Source organism: Rattus norvegicus, chromosome 14, assembly GCF_036323735.1.
Source record: "Rattus norvegicus strain BN/NHsdMcwi chromosome 14, GRCr8, whole genome shotgun sequence".
In the NCBI taxonomy this organism is placed as follows: domain Eukaryota; kingdom Metazoa; phylum Chordata; class Mammalia; order Rodentia; family Muridae; genus Rattus; species Rattus norvegicus.
In genome coordinates this window covers 70,194,468-70,217,880 of record NC_086032.1, presented here as the reverse complement: position 1 = coordinate 70,217,880, position 23,413 = coordinate 70,194,468, and the positions used below count along the sequence as shown (strand labels likewise).

The following is a 23,413-nucleotide window of genomic DNA, read 5'->3' as shown; positions in this document are numbered from 1 at the left end:
GACTCACTTCCTCCAGTAAACCTCTACCTCTGAAAGATCTCATAATCTTCCAAAACAAGACTGCCATCAGGGTACCAAGTGTTCAAACACCTGAGGCTGTAGGGGATTTCACATTTAACCCCCAGCTATATAATATATACCTTTTTGATCCCCTAACTCCATAAGTACCCATGTATTTTCTTCTAATTTTTTTATTTTAATATTTAAATCTTTAATGTGCTAATAAGTTGCAAATGGAGCAAAGCAGAGACCTAAATTTTCCTCCAGAATGGACAATATTTGTAATAAGCGATTGAATAATTCTTCCTTTTCATACAAAATTTAAATGCTACGTTTACCCATATGTTAAGTTCTCGGAAGCGACAGGGGCTAGATTTCATTCCTGTCCTAGCCAACTTGTACATTCTGAACAGTATCAGGCTGCTCGAATTCTTTTCCTTTTTTGTTCTTTGATAGTTATATTTTATCGTGTTTATATTTCTTTCTCTTTGTAGTATATGCTTATTTTTCTTATCTTTCACAATGAACTTAAAGAATCTTAGATTTTCATCTCTTTCAAGAACATCACTCAAGTCTTATTTTTTAGCTTATTAATTCATTTAACAAATGTTAATTGATCACTTACAATAAACTAGGGATCAAAGGTTAATGAAGAGTAAGATTGAGAAAGCAAACAAATACAGCTGTACCTTCAGGCTTATGCCACATATGGAAGACTGTGACTTTCAAAATGAATAAAACTCATATTCTCTTAAAATTAATAATAAATAGAAGGAGAGAAAAGAGGGAAGATGGAGAGTTTATTTTTTAAACCTTTGCCATATTGCTTTATCCTTATTCATTTTGTATTGTTAAGAGCAGCCTCACAGAAGCTTTGCTCATTTCTTTGGATAATTTTGCTTTATTTCTTTTCATTATCATTTTCTTCAGTCAGGTTTGAAGTAGAGTGATGATTATAATTATCACCCATTTCACATTCATGAGAACTCTTTGAAGTTTTACCAGGATGGATTATGCTGGACATTCTATACCAAAGAGAGAAGTAGCGGGAGGAGGAGGAAGGAGAGAAGGAGAAACAAGAAGAAGGAGGAAGAAGAGGAGGAAGAGGAGGAGAAAAAGAAAAGAATAAAAGGAGGAGTTAGTTTTAGGAGGAGAAGAAGAATGCAAATCAATTTCACCAGGAAATTTAAGTGACTGAAGCTAACTCATGAGATGTTGGTCCAGGAACATCTGTGGACAATATGCTCTTGCTTTTCCCCCTTCCTTTGTATCTGGGATTATATCTTTTATCATCTCTATTTTTTATGTGTGGGTTTTACTGTCCTTTTCTCCATGAGGCTTCCAAAAAAAAAAAAATCCTTCTTTTATGGGTCTCTCCAAAGAACCATCCCATAAACATTCCTATCATCACTGCCTGTCTTTTCTCATTGATTAATTTCTGTTTTTATCTTTAACATTCCTTGATTTGTTATACTTTCTACAAGATTATAAGTGAGAAAATGTGCAACCCTTTTGTGCTTCTAATGCCACTACTAATGATCACATTTCACAGGATGCTTGGGGTGATGGTCAAAAATGTAGATTCTGGTGTGGTACAAGTGGTCCAGTTTCACCACTCAGCTGTGCCCTGAACAACTGTGTCTTATGAGTACACAGCTCCACATCTGCAAAATGAAGATGATGATGATTATTATAAAATGGCTCCCAGGGTTAGCGTGAAGATTACTTGAGCAAAGGTCTGTAAAGCTCTTGGCACACATTCGCTGCTATGTAATACATGAATAAATTACATTGATGCAGTGCTTGATTCTTTACAAAGCTTTTCACATTAATTTTCTCCCTTAGAGAGCAAGACAATCCCATGAGGCAAGAAGTCTTCATCATGACGTTCTGTAAGATAAACCCTAACTCTAAGCAGATTTAAATTAGCGAGCAGGAAAGCCAGGTCTTAGAGCTCTGTGATCACGACTTTGACTTAAGGCCAAGTGAATTCTTATGCTCTCTTATGCTCAGGACACTTAGGTGGGTCAACATTGAGAAGTATGTGTCTGGCTCAAGTCCAGGCATTGGCAACAGTAGCAGTCTAGGAGCTCTTCCTTGGGACTGGACTGCAATCTACCCAACACTAGGACCGACAGCTCTGTCAACCACTGTGGGGCTGCCTGGTTCTGCCCAAGTATAGGCAGCTATCCCAGGAAGCAGTGGATGGAGATGTCTGTGGGCAGGAGATATGGGTTTCTGTTGTGCTCCTGCCTAGATTTTATTTACTGAGCCTGAGATGGATAATTTGCTCCTCCAATCTTAATTTTTTCCAATAAGAAAGGGAAAAAAATTATGCCCAGCCTCCTTTTTAAATGCACTACAAAATTCACTGGTGTTGGTATCCAGCCTATGGCCTGTAGCCACATATGTTTCAATAGAGCTATGACTTTGTGTATGGCAATGATGACAACATCATATTTGCAATGTCAAAATGTTGGCCATCACCGTTGTTTTTCACACAAGTGACATATCATACACAGAGATGATATCTATATGGGAAATTTCTTTGCTTATGCAACTTAGGAATGGAAAGTAACATGGAAGCTGTTTTCGAGCTTCACACTGGACCTTCCGAGTGCATGCCTAGGAAACTTCTCAACTCTTGCGCACACTGAGAGCATTGATGTTCTCATGCGAGAAAAAGAAAAAATTTCTAACCATACAAACAAAACACAACTTCTAATTGTCTTCTACTTGTTGGTAAACTGTATGTACAACACAACAGAATTTTCCATGAACAATTTTCCATGGAACCCCTGCAAAACTAAACAAGAGATGTCTAAGTGTAGAGGGCTCAATGGTAGAGAGCTTACCTAACACGGACAAGGTCCAAGACTCAATTCTTAGTATCACAAGGAAACAAAAAAAAATTAACTATGTAAGGGGCTAGGGATAAATCTCTGTGAGCAAGACTGCTTGCTATAGAAGCATTAGGACCTAAGTTTAAATCTCAAGGACCTACAAAAGAAGGTAGCTGTGTTATGCCTATAAGCCCAACATTGTGAAGGGGGGCAAGAAAAGAGGATCCCTAGGCTTGAAGGCTGAAAGCCTTGTTCCAAGTTCATTGAGTGACACTGTCTCAAAGGAGTAACGTGGACAGTAACAAAGCAGGATGCCTGACATCCTCGTCTGGCTTCCACCTGCCCACAGAGGTATGTATGCATCTGTGCATGCGTGTAAGCATGCACACCACAGAGATACAGAGGGAGACATACACACAGAGACATATGTGCACATGCATACACACACACACACACACACACACACACACACACACAAAACCAAAAAAAAAATAAACTAAACAAGAAAGATAAAGAACCAAAACTTCCCCTAGCTTTTCTTTGTTATTCCAAGAGTATAAGACACCTGGAGAAAATTAAATTTAGTGGGGAATGAGATTAATCCACATGTGTTCGTCTGCTACCCATCCCAGAACCATGCCCATTGATATTTATGCCTCTGGATTTTGGGTATTGTCCACTGTAATTCTCTGACATTTTAAACTTATATTTTGGTCTTTATTCTTATAACACGAGCTGAATCTGCTTACTGACTAGCTTATATTTTCTAGATGAACAGTTAGTTTGACTTTCATAAAATTACAGAATAAAAATGGAAGAAGATGTATAAAAGGCTGGTGAGTGTGGGAGGCAGTGCCCTGATCTCTAATTTCTATTCCAAGTATTCTCCTTCCTGCTCAAATATGTGAATATGCAATTCAGAATATTTTCTCCATTTGCAAGCACACACACACACACACACACACACACACACACACACACGCGCGCGCGCACACGCAAATAGATGAGGGAGGAGGAGGAGAGGAGAGAGATTTTTCTGAGAGCTAAAAGGTTTTTGCTTTTATTGTTTTATTCTCTTGCTGTATGTGGAGGCACGGAATGGTGAGAAGGGAAAAGATTAAGTAGGAAAAACAAAGAAATGCATGTTCAAATGGCTTGCTGGAGAGGACCTGGACTAGATGTGCCATTCAAGGAGAGAATACCATTGCCCTGTGTCTACTCATGAATACACCCAAGCCTGCTCAGGCCATCAAAAGAACCCCAGGGTTGCTTCCCCAAAGCTTCTATGAGATAGGATACTCTTAACCAGATTCAATATATGTCCTTAAGGAAGTTCTTGGCTACCCCATTTGCTCTGCCCTCTCAGACCACCTCAGAGTCAGACATCCACTTGGAGGCCAGAAGGTGGAAAGGAATGAACGCCGATTTGATAGCGACTGTTAGATGCTTATCTATACACATACCCCAGATGATCCCAGGGAAGTAAAAACAAAACAACATCTCATTGAACCAACTAGAAAACAAAGTTTTGTCCTGTTTTACTCACTGGACATATAAAAAGCATACAAGCAATGTTTGTAAGAGGAATGAGTCTTTACAACTCAGTGGAGATAATTATGATGATATTGCAGTTCGTATATGATGCAGTCCCCCAAATACATGGATTGAATATGTATGGTCGCTAATGCAGCAGTATGCAGAGGTGACAATTTGGGGAAATGATCATGAGGACTCTACCTACAGCAATGAATTAAGCTATTGATGGATCAAACTTTAACTGATTATTGGGAGGTAATAGAACTGTGGACAGTGGAGCTACAGTAATGAAAGTGTCACTGATAGCATGCCCTAGAAAGATATTCTTATCCTAGATCTTCTTCTGACACTCTGTCTGCTTCAAGGCTACCATGGTGCAAGCAACTCCTTTTCTTCTACATGCCCTGCCCCTGTGGTGCTCTGTCCCGCCCTCTTGTCAGGAACAACTGGGCAAACCAATCATGGGCTGAAACTATGAGTGATGGCACTAAATTTTTGCCAAGTGTTTATTCCAGCAACAAAAGGGCAAGCAAATAAAACAAGTCTGCAACATTTCAGAAATGCTAGTGAGTAAAGGCACTGGGATTGGAAGCCAGGTATGTCTGGGATCTACAATCAATGCCTTTAAGGTACCTTGTTGTCCTCACAGAACCATTTATATTGCAGAGAGCAGTGTTATCTGGAACTTCAACTTACATTCTCCAAAGATCCAGTGAGGAATGAAAATATTTATCTAGAAAAGAATGTCTCTATCAAACTATACCAAGGCCCTAAGCTGAAAGGATTAATCCAAGGACAAATAATTGACAGGCATATATACTGTCACCCAGCACTGCCAGTCCTATAATAGACTTTCACATGCCTTTCAGCATCCTTCCCTCTGAATATTTTCAGTAACAGTCCCTGCACAGCTATCTAGAGACTGAAGCAAGATGCTTGATAAATGTTCTTTGATATCACTAGGCTAATTCCCAATGCCCCTCCTTCGAATTTCTTTTTATCCATTGCTGTTTTTTAAACCTTATCCTTGTTCTTGTTTTACAATGTGAAATAAATCATGGAAGTCTCCATTCTACCCCAGAAGCCATGGCACAAAAGTCCTGGTAGACTCTTGGTGTCTCCTAACAGTATTAAAACTGACTTCCAGATTAGAAAACTTTGTACTAACTACAGCTCATACAAAAGTTGATGACACAAAAAGATACACTTTCCTGAGATTTAGACAATGACACTCATAAGTACTGCATTGCATGAGCAAGATAAAACAAAGGACTGGGGCACATTATAGAAGTAAAGAACTAGCTCTGGGCATTGACTTAGAGTCAACGTTTTCATGGGTTCCATATACAGTGAAGACAGCCAGGAGACAAATTGACACATTGAAAATAACATTTTCTAAGCAGCATCATGTTTCAATTTTGGCCAAGCTCAAGGACTATAAAATAAGGGTTGATTTATTTATTTTTATTTTTATATTTTTTTTGCCTTAATGTGAGTTTCACAGCTGGGTAACAGGCTTTTGATGGCTTAGTAAGAATAAGAGCGAAGATTCCATATTGATTTGTTTCCAAGTTTACTTTTTAATAATTCTACCAATGCTATAACAGTATAAAGTTCAAATCTCTACATTTGAATTCCTAGCCTATTTTGTTCTACTCAGGGTTGGTAGTTTCAAACAATAGAAATCAACACTGATTGACTTAAGTATCAAGTAGGAAGTAAGTGCATAGGATGGTCAAGGAATGGATCTGATGAGTGAAGAACCAGGCTCAAGAGCCTGGGCATTATGGGAGCTGACCCCAAAGGTAAGAACAAGAGAGCTGGCTCTGCTTCTCACCAGCTGCAGCACTTGAGAGAGCTGGCCCTGCACCTCATCTGGTCAGTGCTGGATTGCTGGTCCCAATAATGTGAGCATTGGAGAGGTGTCAGGCTGACCAACTCAGCAGCCATCCAGGCCTAGATCAAGTCCTACCCCAACATCTACCTCATTAATGAACTGCTATAGCACATAAAGGGGCTGGTCCTCCAGAACCAAAGCTTCAGAATCTCCATAACAGAGGACAACAGGATACCCAAAAGAGTCCCAGTGAGGATCCAGTACTGATAATGTAGCAGAAGCCAGAGGGCTCAAACAGACTAATGACGCACTGCAATGAGCATTTGCAAGAAAAGCTGTTTGGGCAAAAGGGTATACTGTGTGACACAAAGTGACACACTGCAGCTTCCACGGTGAGATTCTTTGTTTGTCTGTTTGTTTTCTTTGAGGGAGAAGTTGCGAGGGCAGAGGGTAGATATGGAGGGATGAGTGGGATTGGAGAGCATAATGTGAAATTTACAAAGGATCAATAAAAATTAAAAAAAAATAAAGAAGTTATTAAGATGTCCGATCACAGCCCAGATCTGTGGCACCCACAAAGACCCTGATCTTACTACAATCAGATACCACACCATGAATCTTGTCTGTTTATCCCTATCTCTTTGCATTATTTGTCATAATCCACTCAAAGATAATTACACTCAAAGTTTGGTCCAAGATCTTGCTGTCAGCGAGTAAAGACAGAAAATAACTGTCCTCTTCTTTGGCTTCAGTTCCAATAGGAAAGTGTTTAAGAGCTGAACAGTCCAGATGATGAACTCCTGTTAAAATATGCAAATGAATACAAAATAAATACTTCATGTCAATGAGATGCCTCGATGACAAGTACCTGTAACTTATTAATCTCTTTAAGCTAATGCATTATATGGTATATAATATATTATGTATTATATACATTGAGGCAATGCATTATATATCATATATAATATAAATAATCTTCATTATCTCTTTGAACTCTCTCTACATAGCATTTCTAGTGTGGTAGGTATTATCTCATTAAGGCTAAGAAAGAGTAACTCAAGGTTTCACAGCTAGGGTTACACAATTTCTAAACACAAGAGCCAGAATTCAAAGAAAATCTTGAAGCTCACACTAGTTCCATAACCACTGAGCCGTACTTTTTCTCAGTGTGCACTGTTGCCCTGTCTTGGCTCTGGATATATGATTGCTGTTGGCGCTTGTGTCTCCTTACAGCAGACACTCAGAGAGTGCTTCCTATGTATAAGTCAATGTTACTGGTACTGTGGGGCAGATATAAATATGAGTAAAGCATGTACCAGTACCCAACTACAAAGAAATACATGTCAGAGCCAGGGACAAGACACATTCTACAAATGACTCGAGGAGAAGACTTGATCTTTCTAGTTTAGTCTATATTCTCATGCTTAGTAGGATAATTGTCCCTTATAAGATCTTCGTAAATGGATGAATAGAAATATCTAACATTCATTAAGCTTTTAATATGAGACACGCATGCTTCTAAGTCATCTATGAGGTAAGACTATTATCAGCCTTGTATTTTTCCCTCAAGAAGCACATGCAGGTGAGGTCCACAGCGGGAAAGCAAATCCTATGAAGAATGTGCCCTACGTAGAGAAGGACCTTTGGCCTCAGATGGGCATGGGACAGCTAGCTCTATCAGTCTAGGCCATCATATTTGTACCTTTTGACTTCCGTGGAGGACAGGCTCTTCCAAGAATGGAAAAACTTTCCTCCACAAGTCCACCTTGCCTTCCTACTCGCCCGTTTGCTACTAAATGGCAGGAGTAACTCATATATGCACTTCTAATCTACCATCTATAACTGAGGTGAAATTGTGAACCAACAGGCTTCAGATTAGATATAGGGACATGTTAAGAGGTAGTGGGAATAAGGCTTAATGGGGTCCAGCCCTAGAGTAGGAGGCTCAACTTCCCCTAGAGCTACAGACTGTCTGGAGATGGGTATCTAAAACTAAGTTGCGGTTCAATAGTCTTGAGACTGCACCTTGTCCTAGCCCTTAAATACATAGTTTACCACCTCCATTTACATGTCTATGATCAAATTTATGTTATAGATTAGTCACAATAAGAGAACAGTAATAACCAACAGAAAGATATGATAATGGTTTGTAATAAGAACTACATGAACATGCTCTCTCTCTCTCTCTCTCTCTCTCTCTCTCTCTCTCTCTCTCTCTCTGTGTGTGTGTGTGTGTGTGTGTGTGTGTGTGTGTGTGTGTGTGTGTGTGTGTAAGTGTCCTCCTGCCACACTTCTCCATTCTGGTGATGTTGTGAAGACTCAGTGCCTATGTGGCATAGTGAGGTAAGCCTAGTGGTGTAGACATGGTGACATGGGGTCAGTCTAATAGTACACTAGAAGTTCTATGCAAATCCTGCAACACTGCAACTTTGATCTGGTAGCCATGAAAACAACCAAGGGGCTAACAAGTCAGTGGCATTTACAGTAAGGGATAGTTCATGTCCCATACGGCAAAGCAGGAGTGGGCTGGATGTCATCATGTTGCTCAGACAGGTACAATGTAAGAGCTAGGGATTATTTACTCTAAAAGTTTACATTTAAAATCTGTGGACCATAGTTGACCATGGTTAACTGAAGTTAAGGATTCAGCAGGGAGATCCTCTCCATGTACTAACTACGTACACTATAACCTCAGTTTTTAAATCCCTACAATATTTCCAATGCTCAGCCAAAATACAAAAACTACCATAGCAAAGCATCCAGTATCCACCCAGTACCCAGCTCCATGTGCCTTCGACCTACTTTTCTTGCCTCATTCCCAGCCACTGGAAATCCCTGTCCTTACAGCCTGAAACTAACTATCCTTTCCTTCTAACCTATTCTTCTCAATTCCATGTGTTTGGTCAAGTTGCCCTTAACCCCGAAGCTTTGCAACATTCTGGAAGAAAGGTAGCACCTTCCACCAGCTCTAAGGCATTCCCCCTCGCTCTGCTGAGAGTGGATGGAGCTGCGGCTCCCCAGCGCTGCCCAGCATCTCTATTACGGGGCCCTGGAAACTGCTGTAGTAGTCTCCTCTCCAAGCTGCCCTTGTCCCCAAGACCAGGCAGAGCAGCTGAAGGATAGATTTGGGGAGGCTATTTTTAAAATTTCTTTTTAACATATAAGCTAATGGATTTCACTTTAACATTTTCACACATTTAGATCATTACACTTTATTATCCCCCAACTCACCTCTGGTCCCCTCCTCCCCTCTTGCTGGATCCCTGCCTTCAAATCACCCATGCTTTTGCTTTTGAATAAATATATTCCATTAATCTCTTTTCCCCTTCCCCCTGCCAATCTTCAAAAGACTCACACATGAGCATGCACGCACACACACACACACACACACACACACACACACACACACACAGAGAGAGAGAGAGAGAGAGAGAGAGAGAGAGAGAGAGAGAGAGAGAGAGGAATGAAACCTAATGCTGTATACTCTCAATTTTCTTCACAATTCAAAGGTGGGTATCTGTTGACATAATCATGTTTGTTTTCTATTTCTCCTTTGGAAAAAAATACAAATTCTTGGGTGGGGGCATGTCTCTTGCACAACCCCACCCCACATCTGTCCTTAGGGCTTAATAAATATTTGGTGAATAAATACAACATCTGGGGTTAACAGCTGCCTGCAAAATCACACCAACCATTTTTTTCCATCCGTTCTGTCTCCTTCACCAAGGAAATATTACTGGTATTAGAATAAAGGAGAAACCCAGCCTTTTTTTTTCCAGGCATCTTTTTATAGCTTCAGTTGGTGCAGAGACACAGACCCGAGTCACGTGATTTTGTATTTAGAATATTAATTTTCCCTAGGTCAGGCAGAAGCAGCAATACTTTCCTTAATGAAATGCTCTTGTACTAATTTCTATTTGTATGCAAAAGACGTCATGGATTTAACACATTGAGACAGTCTCTCTCAGCTAGGTCTGCCTCGCAAAGAAGGGAAAGGCATCTGATTTATTACGTATAAACAAAATGAATAAGATAACATTTTATTAGTTAGAAACCATTATAAAAACAGCAATGAAATAGGGTAGTACAAGTGGAAGACGCCCTTATCAATAAATCCTGGGGAAGTTTAGGACCCTGGTACATGCTGGAATAATAAAAAAGATAATTAAAAGGATCACATCGCAGACCTATATCATTTCATCAAGAAGTTTTGAAACAATAGGAAACATCGGGGCAGCTATGGTCTGTAAATTGCTAGTCTTTTGGCAAAGGAAAGGCGTTTGCCGTTCAAGTTGGTTTAGTACATTCAAGAGGAATCCATTTTTAGGCTCTGTGGTGTTTGAAACATTCAGACGTAAGTAAGCAATCTCAGATCAGTACACTTTAGGGTCTGATTTCTGGTAGAGAGACAACAATGGCTTTATGAAATTAGCTAGCCTGTCAATTACAAGTGTTATAACTAGCAGCAGTAGGTGACAAAGAATTGTTTTGTGATTTTTCTCTGGGAAAGACTCTTGGTTTTTCTTCCCTTGTCTGGGAATCTTCATTTCATCCCCGAAAATCTTTATGACACATGGAAAATACTTTATATATATATATATATATATATATATATATATATATATATATATATGAAAAGCATGGCAGAGAAACACAGAGATCTGGGAGGATTTTCATTTCCCAGAGAGCTGCAGTCGGTTTTTAGAAAGTAAATTCTGTCCTGTCCTCCCTCCCCCAGGTCGGTGTCCTCTTCCCTCCTCCTGGTCAGTTAATATGAGTCACTGCCAGGGCTTTGTTGTGTGGAATAACATTTTCTCCTGGGACTCAGTTCATGCAAAACACACCCTGCTGAGAGAGTGGAAATTTACCCATAAGATATTCTCCCAGCAGCAAGACCCTGGAGGAAACCTGATCAGAATGTTTAACAACCTCACTGCCTCCTTTGCCTTTAAATCCCCCAAATTTTTCATAAGGGGAAGAAATTCAACCACATATTTAAGGCTAATCATATCAAGTGATAACACATAAGGTGAGATATGGTCTGATTTAGAAAGAAAACCGAAAATGAGTGGATTTTTTTTCTATTGTTTTTCTGCCACTCTGTCCTCTTTGGCATTTTCTCCTTCTTTTTCCTCACTTTGGTTTATAGTCACTTTGCAGTCATTCAGTTGATCAATGCCTGGATATTCCTAAAAGAGAAAATGTAACTGCCTCAAACTCAATAAGTTACATTAAGCCAAGCAGGTATTATTCTGCAACATTTCTATAAACTCCGATGTATTTTATGTGCTGTGACATGGATTAAGTAATATATGTGTTCATAAGTGGTATAAGCCACAAGCAAGATCTGTTGAGACTGCCTCATAAAAAGTGTTGGAACAAGCTCATCTTAGCAATGCACACAGACAGAACATAGTTAATAATATAATAGGAAGGCACTCCACAATGGTAATACAGTTATAATACTAGCAGAATTCTGTATAACGAATAGTATGATATAACAATGTAAGGTCCAGAATGTATGCATGCACGCATCTAGGCACATATACACCTACCAATATACACATTGTTGCTTTTAAGGAGTCAACATAACAATTATAGAAAACATAGGAATGGGAGCACAGCCCAAAAATTGTGTTCCTCTGTCATCAACATTTATGGGATGGTTATGTAAAACCTTGGAAAGAAAATAACATTTTCCCCAAGGCAGCTGACATCTTAGAGAAGGACTTGACCGTGCTGGCAAGAACCAGCAGACTTGAAAAGGCATCAAAAGGTACCTGGCTTGATGGTCAATCAGCAGAGGTTTGATAGCCTGTGAGCTAGACATTGCATCATCCCTCCCACACCCCACTTTACTGAAAACATTGTTATCTAGGTTTTCAACTGTGTACTTATGATGCACTCCACCATAATATGTAGAGCTGCACAGTGTACGCCTGTATGAAAGCCCTGTTAAAATTTTCAAAGTTTGCAAACTGGAAGAATAAGTGAGTGGTTCATTTAATTTATTTTAATCAGTTCTATCAGGAAAATGCAACTCTATTGAAGGCAAACCTTTGCAGAAGCAGGGAGCAATTATGTTTTGCGTGTGGAGTGCTCTTTTTAAAAAGACCATGTGTGCAGCATTAAGAGAGAGAAAAAAAAGGAAAGCTTAGCAATGTCAATCATCTTGATTTCACATTCCTTCAGTGCAGTCCTTAAACACTGCAAAAATTATAGGAAGCAAAAGCTTTCTCCCAAGATTCTGTGTGGCTGCTCTGCAGTTCTTGAACAGGTTTCATAGAAATGCTCTTGCACAGGAACTGGTCCTTTAGAGGTAAAAAAGAGCATGGTGACGCTCCCGTCTCCATTTTAGTAGATGTTCTCTCATACCTTCAAGATAATAACTCACCAAAGAGAGCATGAGTGGGCAATACTCTCGCCAAATTCAAGTAATGAGATATCCCCCACTCATGACCATCATGCTTTGCAAGAGTCACCCTGAGGTTGAGAAGTAATGGTAACCATTCAAAATGGCGGCTGTTTCTAAGGAAATGTGTTAAAGTGTTGAGGATGCTTGTGAGAGGTAGGAATAGCATTTTTTTGCTACACATATCAACTTCCAAGGACAGATAGAGCTAAGATTCTATCCCCAGAGAGAGCACAGACCAGAAAATATTTCTTCTCTCTCCACTTTCATGGCTCTGAATGTCCCGTGAGCCAACAAGGTGACTAAACAAGTAAATGTTGTCAAGTCCGACAACCACATGGTGGGAAGAGAGAACCAAGTTTCACAAGTTGTTCTCTGACCTCCATACACGCACACATCTTATGCCCCCAACACACACACACACACACACACACACACACACACACACACACACACACACAAGTAAAATAAAACCAATACATGTATCTCACAAAGACATTCATGTTTCCTTTCTATCCAATGTAAGTAAATCAACTCTGAGCTCAATATTGAGTCGAAATCTCTTGAGACACAGTGACACGTATCCTGTCTAGGTATGATTAGCAAAGGCCTCCAATTAAAACAGAAATATTGATGGCTCGTAACTGTAGCTGATTGCACAAGTTCTCATCACTACCTAGAGACTTAGCTTCAGGTCTTCCTGGGTCCGTAGCACAGGAACCTGTATAAATTTCATTATTATTAGAAATTCAACCAGCAGGTTGAAACTGAACAAATACTTCAAATCTTCTGGAGAAATAAATCACCCAAAAGTAGAGTGAGTTTCCTACTTAGACACCCCCCTCCTCTCCTAGAAGCACACTGAATTCCCAAAGTCGGTTGGTGAGCTAGTGGTTTAGTATTCAGAGCACATTTCCCAACAGAAACAGTTGCAGACATTACCACAGCTTTCCTAAGTTAGAAAAAAAAAAGCCTAGTTAACTCCTAATGAACCAGAAGACAGTGCTAATACAGCAGTGGCACGGATGTAAACACGTCATTCGGCCATCTTTGTTACTATAACTGGAGAGAGAAATATTTTAATTTGAATTTTACATCAGACTCCTGAAAGCATGTCTCTCACCCTGTCCTCTAGAATCAGTGACAGGCAAGTCACTGAGCAGCAGGGAGGCCCAGCAAATACATTTGAATGTTGGGCTTGGGTGTTTGTTAACTCTCACAGCCCTGGAATTGCACATGAAGCTGATGCTTTATTCTATGCTATTCATTACCTGTTACTTTGAGTCAGGTAATAAAAAGACTGCATAACAGACTACCCGTTAGCCCTGTGACCTTGGGCTGTTTAGTTACTCTCTGTGTGCCTCAGAGAGTTGCTCTGGAAATAACCATGATTAATTTTTCTGCTACAGACACTGGCTCTCTGTCATCAGTGGTCTCTCCGCCACCTTGAGATGCCCTCAACCTGGTTTTGTTGGGGGTTAGGGGTCGAATACCCTCTCTCTCCCTCAGTTCTTATTTATCTTGTGTAGTTGATACTCCACCTCCAGTGCTAGGATGTGATCTGAGCCAACCAATCAGAACTGGCTTCTGGGGTGGCATCACAGAGATAGCTTCAAAGACAGACAACCTCCCTGAACAAATCCAGTAACAATGAATCTTGGGATGTTTTTCCCAGGCAGTTCTATACCAGATATCTTTGTCACTGAAGGGTCTAAACCTGGGAAGATGGCTTCAGGAGCAACTGGAAGTCATCTTCACTCACTTCAGTGTTTCCCAGTGACTCACAGGGAGCCCTTAGCCATATCTGGAAACATTTTAGGTTGTCACAACTCTGTGGAAGGGACTGCTATTCTCATCTAATAAGAAGGGCCAGAGATGACTAAATATCCTAAAATTGACCTCCCCAGCAAAGAAAGTCTCCTTCCAGTGTCAGTACTAGAACTTAGAAGCCGCCTTTATTTCATTGATAAATTTCACAACACCAGAAGCAGAGCTGAAGATCAGAAGGATTGGCACTGCTGGTCACTTCTCTCTGGGTGAAATTATTAAGTGTAGGACTCAATGCCTGTCATTCACTAGGCATTCTATCACCAGTGGCTCTGGCCATTAAAAGTTACCACTTTGGTCACTATGGAGCCCCAGATCTGCCCATACTCAAGAAACAGTTACTGTCCACAAAATAATCATTTATTTTGTGTCCCATGTCACACATTTGTGCCCTTGGCTGCTCACGGTGCATTCCACATTTCTGATTCATACTCAGAATAATGCAGACTCAGAATATGGTGCCATTAGAGTCTGAAATTCATAGTGTTCTCTGATTTAGGGCTCATAGAATTAACTTTGTGCATCTGATGGGAGAATCAAAAATAAGTAAGAAAAGAAAAGATATACATGCAGCAATATCTATACAAGAATCCATGATTCTGAGAGGGCATGGAGAGAAGGAAGGGTTTGAGAGACAAGGCAAAAGTGGAAATTACCTAAACAAAATGTCCTCGTGTACAATAACTCTCTTTCTCTTTCTTTTTCTGTCTCTGTCTGTTTCTGTCTCTGTCTGCATCTGTCTCTCCCTCTGTCTCTCTGTCTCCCTCTCTGTCCCCCTCTGTCTCTGTCTCTGTCTCTCTGTCTCTCTCTGTCTCTCTCTGTCTCTCTCTGTCTCTCTCTGTCTCTCTCTCTCTCTCTCTCTCTGTCGGTCTCTCAAATTTAAAGATTTATGTTCTAGAATTTTCAGCTCTTGTATTTCTAAATTATGTCACAGAAGGGGGAATGGTCTCAGAGACTTATCAACAGGATAATTTAAACATCTTTCTCTCTGTTGTTAATGTTGCCAATTCCCCCAAAGGTGGTTAAACTAAAACATACTTGCCAAGTCAAAAGAGTTCTCACATTTCTTGATTTTTGCAAGTCTGTAGCTTTATGGGCATACGTTTCACAGCATTTCTGTCCTCTTAACAGTTTGTGCATTTTCATTCCTACGTAATATATGAATATCTTACTCTAAGATATATTATAGAAATGAGACCATTATTCAAGAAGAGAATCTTCTGTACTAACAGAATCATTATTTGTAGCATACAAGACTAAATAAATGTCTCCCATGAGTGAGTAAATGCAAAATAAAAAGTAACCACTCAACTTTAATAGTTTAAAAAATGCTATTAAACATAATGGCTTCTTGACATTCAAGTAGCACTATGTTTTAAGTGATCTTCCTTCTTAAGAACTACTTTATTTTCATTTTAAATATTGATGGCAAACCAAGTTCTCCAGAGTATGGAGACATGGGAGGAAACTCTGAGCCTAAAACAAATTACCATGAACCCTGAAGTCCCAAGGTGCTAGGGTTTTGTTTGATTTTGCATTTATGTTTGTTTTCTCCTGAGACTGTATGAAACAATCATATATGAACACTTGAATATGGACAGAACGATCTTTATTTTTCAAGATTTCCTTCTTTCTCCATGGTGCATGCTTTGAATCACTTCTGTAACCTGACTTTGACCTTAAGAGGATGTGCTCCTATCCTTCATATCAGAAGAAGACCATGATGCCCAATGACTCAGTCACAGAATAAGCTGCACACAGAAAGGCTCAGAGAACAGGAAGGAAGAAAGGGTATGAAGACTTCCATGGGTCTTTGTCACCTCTGCAGAGCTCTGCACTGCAATCAAAGTACGAGAAAAAAAAGAAAACTTTAGGAACATGGCAGGTGTGCCAATCCATGCCCACGGTTAGCCTGGGATTATGTGATGGGCACTTTGAAGTTCCGTATTTTATCCTACCCTGATTTGGTAGAACAACAAGAGAAAGCCCTGGCTAAGAATTGTGTGCATATACCTGGAGTTCTCTATGTTACAAGTGCATGATGTTATGTAAGGATCAGGCTGGACTCAGGGTGAGCTCAAGCAGAAGCAGGCTCAGGTGTGGACCAGAGTAGTTGACTATGGGGTGATGTTAGGAAAAAGACCGCAGTCTATCTTTTAGACCTTGAGTTCTCTGAAGGCAGCCCTGGGTCAGTATCAGCCCACAATGGAGTGTGATGTGATTCCCAGCGCCTAAGAGAATCCCCACAGCATGGATGATATATAACCCATTAACAACTTTCTGGCAGAAGAAGAAAGAAACCAACTGCCACTCAATGTTTAGAGCAAGTTGCCAAGTTGCCTAGCCTTCTTAGATTTGCCTTCCTCCGAAGAACTGGATTAAATAAATGAACTATCTCACCCCACAATGAATTTACTAAGTATGCCCTCTTTGATTTTAGACCAGGATTCAAAATTTTACAGAGATCTACTCAACTAACTGCCTTTGCATTGTGCAGCATCACTCATTGTCAGAGATGAGAAAAGTTATTTTTATGAAAATACTTGTTAGGTTGTCATATTTGAAATGACTATCCAAGTTTATTCCATGCCATTTCTAAAGATGGTCTATTGGAGTGACCATCCAACTGGGCGTATTTTCATCTATTAGTGGTCAACAACCACCATTGGTTATGAGTTGTCAAAGATTTCATTGTCAGCTCACTGACCTGCTGCTATAGTTGATATTATGCAATAAGAAAATACTAAATCATAAAACATATACAGGTCAAACACGGTAGTCGATAGAGCACAAACCCTGGCATGAGCTCTGTGGGAGCCTGGACATCAGTACCACACTTGTCCTGCTTGAGTCTCAGCATTCTCTTCTGGGATAGGGCAGCAGCTCTTGCTTCATTACATTTCATGATATACGAGAACGTGCCCACAGCTCATGGTAAAGAGATGCTATTGTGTAAGACCCTTCACTTGTTCTGATACAAGAGGAGAGAAATGTAAGAGATAAAAGGGCAAACAATAAGTTCTCTTTGGAAGATGGGAAATTGAAAAAAAAAAAAAACAAGAAAGAGGCATTTAGCAAATATATGATCTGGGGCAACTCATTCTATTTTCCTCTTCTGTAGAAAAAGATTAATCATAAACCTTAGAAAGGATCCTATAGTATGTGTGTGTGTGTGTGTGTGTGTGTGTGTGTGTGTGTGTGTGTATACTGTGTGTGGGGGGGTTGCACACATGTAGGTGCACGTGTGCAAACATAATATGGAAGAAAGAGGTCTCTCTCAGGTGTTTTTCTCTATTAATGTCTACCTTATGTCTTCAGACAGGGCTTCTCACTAAACCTGAAGTTCACCAATTTGACTAAACTGGTTGGCCAGAGAGTCCTAGAATCCTCCTTTGGTTTCTACTTCCCAAACGCCAGGATTACAGGTACCCTCGAGTGTCTGAACTCAGATCTTTTTATACAGAACCTAGGTATGAATTTCAGATTTTTAGCAGTCTACCAACTGAGCTAAGTCCTTAGCTCCACGCTCTCCGTGTTATGAATTGTTAGGTGCAAATACCATGGCATTGTTACAGTAGTGTCATTCACACCAGTGATACAGATTTGCACAAGTGGACACAGCAGTGCACAGATGGCGAGTGGAAGCTCTGGATTTATGTGTTCATGCTGTGGATTTGCGGAAAACTGACACAGGGTTTTTTCCCTATCTTTTGGCAATTATAAAGCAAAGGAAGCAGAACTAGAAGAGGAATGGTTTGTAGGCAATCCCAACAGTGCTACCAGGCTCTGCAACAGTCAGGCAAAACCTGCCTGCACAGGGCAGAATTCAGAATTATTTTCTAAGAGGTAATATTATCATGTCTGATTTCAACACAGGTTTTGTGGCCATTCTAAAATGTTTTATGTACATACATTGTTTTCAGAAGGTAACATACTAACGCTGGCCATAGTGACTCGTGTCTAATCCTAATGCACAGGAAGATGAAGCAGGAGGATTGCTGTGAGTCCAAGGTTCACCTCAACTGCACTGTGAATCCTACACCTCTACAGGTGAAAGAGTGAGATCTTGTCTCATTTTAAAACATCGCATCCCAAAAGACAAGAGAACAAAGCTTTGATAGCAGAAAACATTATTGTAAGATACTTAAAAAAAAATCACACAGAAATTCAGAGAGGAGAGAAGCAAGCTCTTTGTGTACACACCGGGTGTATCAAAAGACTGCCTCAGAGGTTAGTCAAGATATCCTCTTCAGCCATGTCAATATTGCCACAGGGTTTCCAAGAATCCACAAATCACTATTCACAAACCAATCCCCACCAGCTTTGACAAACACTGGAATTCCTTAGCAAGCCAAGGTAAGATGAGGGGTGTTTTGCTGAAGATGAATGGCAAGTGGAGAGGAGTTGGTAGTCCACTGAAGGGGCAGTGGAGAGTCATAAAGCCTAGCTAGTCATTAATCTCCAGGAGAAGGCCAGGGCTAAGGTCATTATTGGTATTATAAAGTAAAACAGAAAAGAGAGAAAGAAAAAGAAGGCATGCCGCTCTTTCCATGGGTGACACAGTTTCAGTTGGTGCATATTGAGCATTTCTAGAGATTTAATTAAGCAATCAGATTGCTTGAGTGGTCTCAATATTCAGTGCCTTTTATAGAGTTCTTTAATGACTATGCATAGAATTATTCTGGATACTTTATGGACCATAGCAAGCGAAGCTTTAAGTCTTCTTCCTAAGAACACAGTACATCTTTCTACCACCACTCCCACTAAAACAAAGATGGTTATTGTTGTTTTGATCCTTGGGAAGATTTTAGGGTCATGGCTAGAAAAGTTCAGACACTGAATAAAAGAAAGGTGATTTTGGTAAACAAAAGAACATATGGCTTTACCTCCTCACAATTCACCTGTGAAATTCTGGCAATTTATTACAGGGACTGTGCCAATATCTGAGAAGACAAGGGGAGGCGATGTTTCCAGCACTCTGGACATTGTTTTGTTTCTTCTCCAGTCAAAAAGATGTAAGCAGTATTTTTAGAATGAAGGTTATACAAGAGAACAGAATCCATGAGACTTGTACCCACACAAAGAGCAAGCAGCGTTACTAAAGGACTTGGGATCTTGGGCAATTCGCTTTCTCTATACCTCACTCTCTTTGTCTTTAACATGGGATTCAAAGAATTCTTTCCTCATAGGTTCCTATAAAGAATAAGTGGGGAAGTCTACAGAAGAGCCCTCAAAACAGTTCCCAGCATATAATATGAATTACGTAAGTGTCCCTTAGCAGCACTACATTCTTGTCTTCAAAAGCAAGATTGTCTATACAGGGACAAATAAACGTGCCAGCTATTTATAAATAGTAATAACTGGTACCACCCACAAAAAACCATCACACACTCACTCACACACACATACACACACACACACACACACACACACACACACACATTTGGACACACACAAAGTCATTAATTAATGTACTTGGAACAGAGTGGATTTTTCACTAAATTCTTCTCTGAGAAGTAGTACTTGTATTTGGCCTTGGACACTGGATTGCAGGGCTATGCTGGAGAATGAGGTGAAATGGCATGGGAGACAAATAAGCTGCCTTAATTGATGAAAAACAACACAGGTGAGTTTTAGGAAAAAAGAACTTTACATCTTCCGGGTCAGTCAATAACATGATAAATACTCAAAAATGAACCAAACCATCAAATGACAATGCAATAGGAAAGGTGATCATATATAATCATCTGTGAAATGAATGGGCTATTTCTGCATGATTTCTAAGTTTCGAGAACTTTACATTTCTGTGGTTCCAGGGCCTTCGTATTTTACTTGATAGAAAATTCACCAGATTCCCAGAGAAATTGGGTCACATACAGAATTACTTCTGTAATTTCTACTTTTCTCAGCCCTTATGAATATGTACAACTTTGTGAGTATCAAGTTTGATTTAAACATTTCTAACTTATGGATACAAATACAAGTAGTTAGTTATCTATATCTATATCCATATCCATAACCATACCCACACCCCTATCATATCCATACTTATATGTAACTATAAATACCCTAATCTTTTGGGCAATCTCTGTGGAAAATTGTTAATGAACAATTCTTTGTTGGACACCACTGGTACACAACATTTAACTTAGTATTCCATTACATCACACACACACACACACACACACACACACACGCACGCGCACGCACGCACACGCACACGCACACACACATGCAACCTAAGTTTTGATTAGTCTGTTGGAAATTGTGAATGAAAACCCTTTCTGCAAAAACACTAGCTCAGTACCTTATTTGCATTATGAACACACACACACACACACACATACACACACACAAATTCAGTAGTAATAAAATGAACCATTCTTTCTTCTTTCTTTCCAACTGAGTTTATTTTTAACTCTCTCTCTCTCTCTCTCTCTCTCTCTCTCTCTCTCTCTCTCTCTCTCTCATACACACACTCACACACACACACACACACACACACACACGCGCGCATACAAGCTTAATATATTCTGCCTGTAAATAGAATGGACTGCTTCTATATCTCTAATAATAAGGGATTAAGGTGTGAGGGAGCTATGGTTTGACTATGTAATGCCCACCATGAATTCATATGTTGGAGGCGTGCGTTGGTCTTTGGAGAAGTGATTGGATCCTGAGAACTCTGATCTAATCAATGTATTTGCCTAGAGGTAAACTTTGGAGTGCAAAAAGGCCAAGAAGGAAATTTTCACAAGTTAACATAGTGATCAGGAAAATGGAAGTGTGGAAATTTTCAGAAGTTAATAGAGTGATTGTGAAAATAGAGGTGTGATCTCATTGGTTGAGCCGGTAACTACAGGTTGATTCGTGTAGAAGAGATGGTTATTGGCAGAGTGTGTCCTAGTTTTGTTTCTGTTTCTTTGATAAAACAGTATAACCAATAGCAATTTGGGGAGGCAAGGGTATATGTGACATACAGGTTATAGCCCATTGTCAAGAGAAGTCAGGGCAGGAACTCAAGCAGAAACCATGGGTAAGGCTATTAATGGTGTCTTTTTGTGGATACCTCAGTTTGCTTTCTTATACAGCCTAGAACCACCTGACTAGGGGTGGCACCAACCTCAATGAGCTGGGCCCTCCCTCTTCAATGATTGAAACATGCCCCCACAGACTTGCTTATGGGCCATCTGCTGGAGGCAGTTCCTCACCAAAGGTTCTCTCTACCCAGGTGACTCTAGTTGTGTCTAGTTGTCAAAATCTATCACCGAGGTACAAACTATTAATGGAATGCTCCCTGGACTGATATAGTGGCATTGTTAGGAGATGGTAAAAGTGGGAGGTGAGACATATTTGGGTGAAGTGGGTCATTGAAGATGCTTATTCTGTTTCCTGCCATTTCCTCAGTTCTCTCAGCTTCCTCTCTAATATGAGGAAATACGTTCCAGCTGCCATGATGTTATGCCTCACCATGGCCACTATGAACCGAACCGTCTGAATCCAGAAGCCAAATAAGTAATCCCTCTTTTTGAGTTGCCCTGTTGCGTGTTTACTCACAACAATAAAACACAGCTAACTATCTGACTACTATGAGGTTAGGCTCAGATAATCTTGACTTCTTCACAGCCCCTGACTGTACAATTGATGGTGAGAAAGTATTTCTTTAATAAAATGTAAGGCAGGTCCTCCAGAATCATCCCTGAACCTCTGTAAAAACACTGAACACTCTGGGAGTCCATGGTCTACACAGGTCACATAAGATTATTTTCTATTTGAATTGGGTAAAATAAACATTTGTTATTCTAGCATCTCACATCTCTATGGTGGAAACACATGCTAACTAAGGTCTCAGAAGGAGATTTATCCAGACTCTTACATTCATTATTCTTAAAGAGAAAAAAAAGGTACATTTTCTGTGCATAGTTTGGGCTGAAGCAGAGGTAACCATCACTTTATGAGAGGGTAAATGGGGACATAGTGGTATCTAGAGACAACGATACAGTGTTGAAAATACAAAGATTCATAATTACTTCCAGCTGTAGCATTAAGGGACCTTGGGAGAATCATCCTCTTCTTTCCCTTGACTCACACATATCTTGGCCTTGAGCCTATTCGAGCTTCTCTAAAATGAGCGTTAGAACTCCATTTGTTTTCTTGTGGTGTCCTTTACCCCTCTAGGTCCCTCAATCCTTCCCTTCATTCTTCCATAAGACTCCCCAAGCTCTGCCTATCGTTTGGCTGTGGGTAAACTGACCTGGGCTGACTGGGGCTCACAGAGACTGAACTACCAACCAAAGAGCATGTATGGGCTGGACCTGGCCTCCCTATACGTAAGTAGCAAATGTGAAGCTTGGGTTGCCTGTGGGTCCCCCAACAACCGAATCAAGCGTTGCCTCTGATTCTGTTGCCTGCCTGTGGATCACTTTCCCCTTGCTGGGCTGTCTTGTCTGGCCTCAGCAGGAGAGGATGTGCTTAGCTTCACCTTGACTTGATGAACCAGGGTGTATTGGTACCCGTGAGAGGCCTCATCGTCTCTGAGGAGAAGGGGAGAGGAGAGTGAGGGGAGAAGGGTAAGATGGTGGGACTGGATCATGTTGTCTCTAGACACCACTATGTCCTCATTTACCCTCTCATAAAGGGAGGGGGCTGTAATAAGACTGTAAAGTGAATGAGTGAATGAATGAATGAAAAATAAATAAATAAATAAATAAATAAATAAATAAATAAATTAAAAACAAGGATTGTCACTATTTGCAACATTGTAGTGATATTATGTTCTATTTGAATTGTATAAAATAAACGTTTGTTATTCTATCATCTTAAAAATATATCACTAAGGTAATAAAAAAATAATTCCATCCATGGCTGGGGTTAGAGAAAAACCTAAGTGCTTGAAAACTCTTAGGGCTCTGAGAACCCCAGTCCAGATCCCAGCACCCACATCCATGACTGTAACCC

The 23,413-nt window shown here is 40.1% G+C and overlaps 1 long non-coding RNA gene across 1 annotated transcript in view; it reads right to left on the bottom strand.

Moving 5' to 3' along the window:
* Positions 1–4,954: 4,954 nt before the first annotated feature.
* LOC120096620 (uncharacterized) overlaps positions 4,955–23,413 on the bottom strand; it is a 32,086-nt gene continuing 13,627 nt past the window's right edge. Inside the window, exon 3 of the long non-coding RNA XR_005493286.2 lies at positions 4,955–7,016. This is a non-coding gene — a long non-coding RNA (uncharacterized LOC120096620). The remainder of the gene's footprint in view (positions 7,017–23,413) is intronic.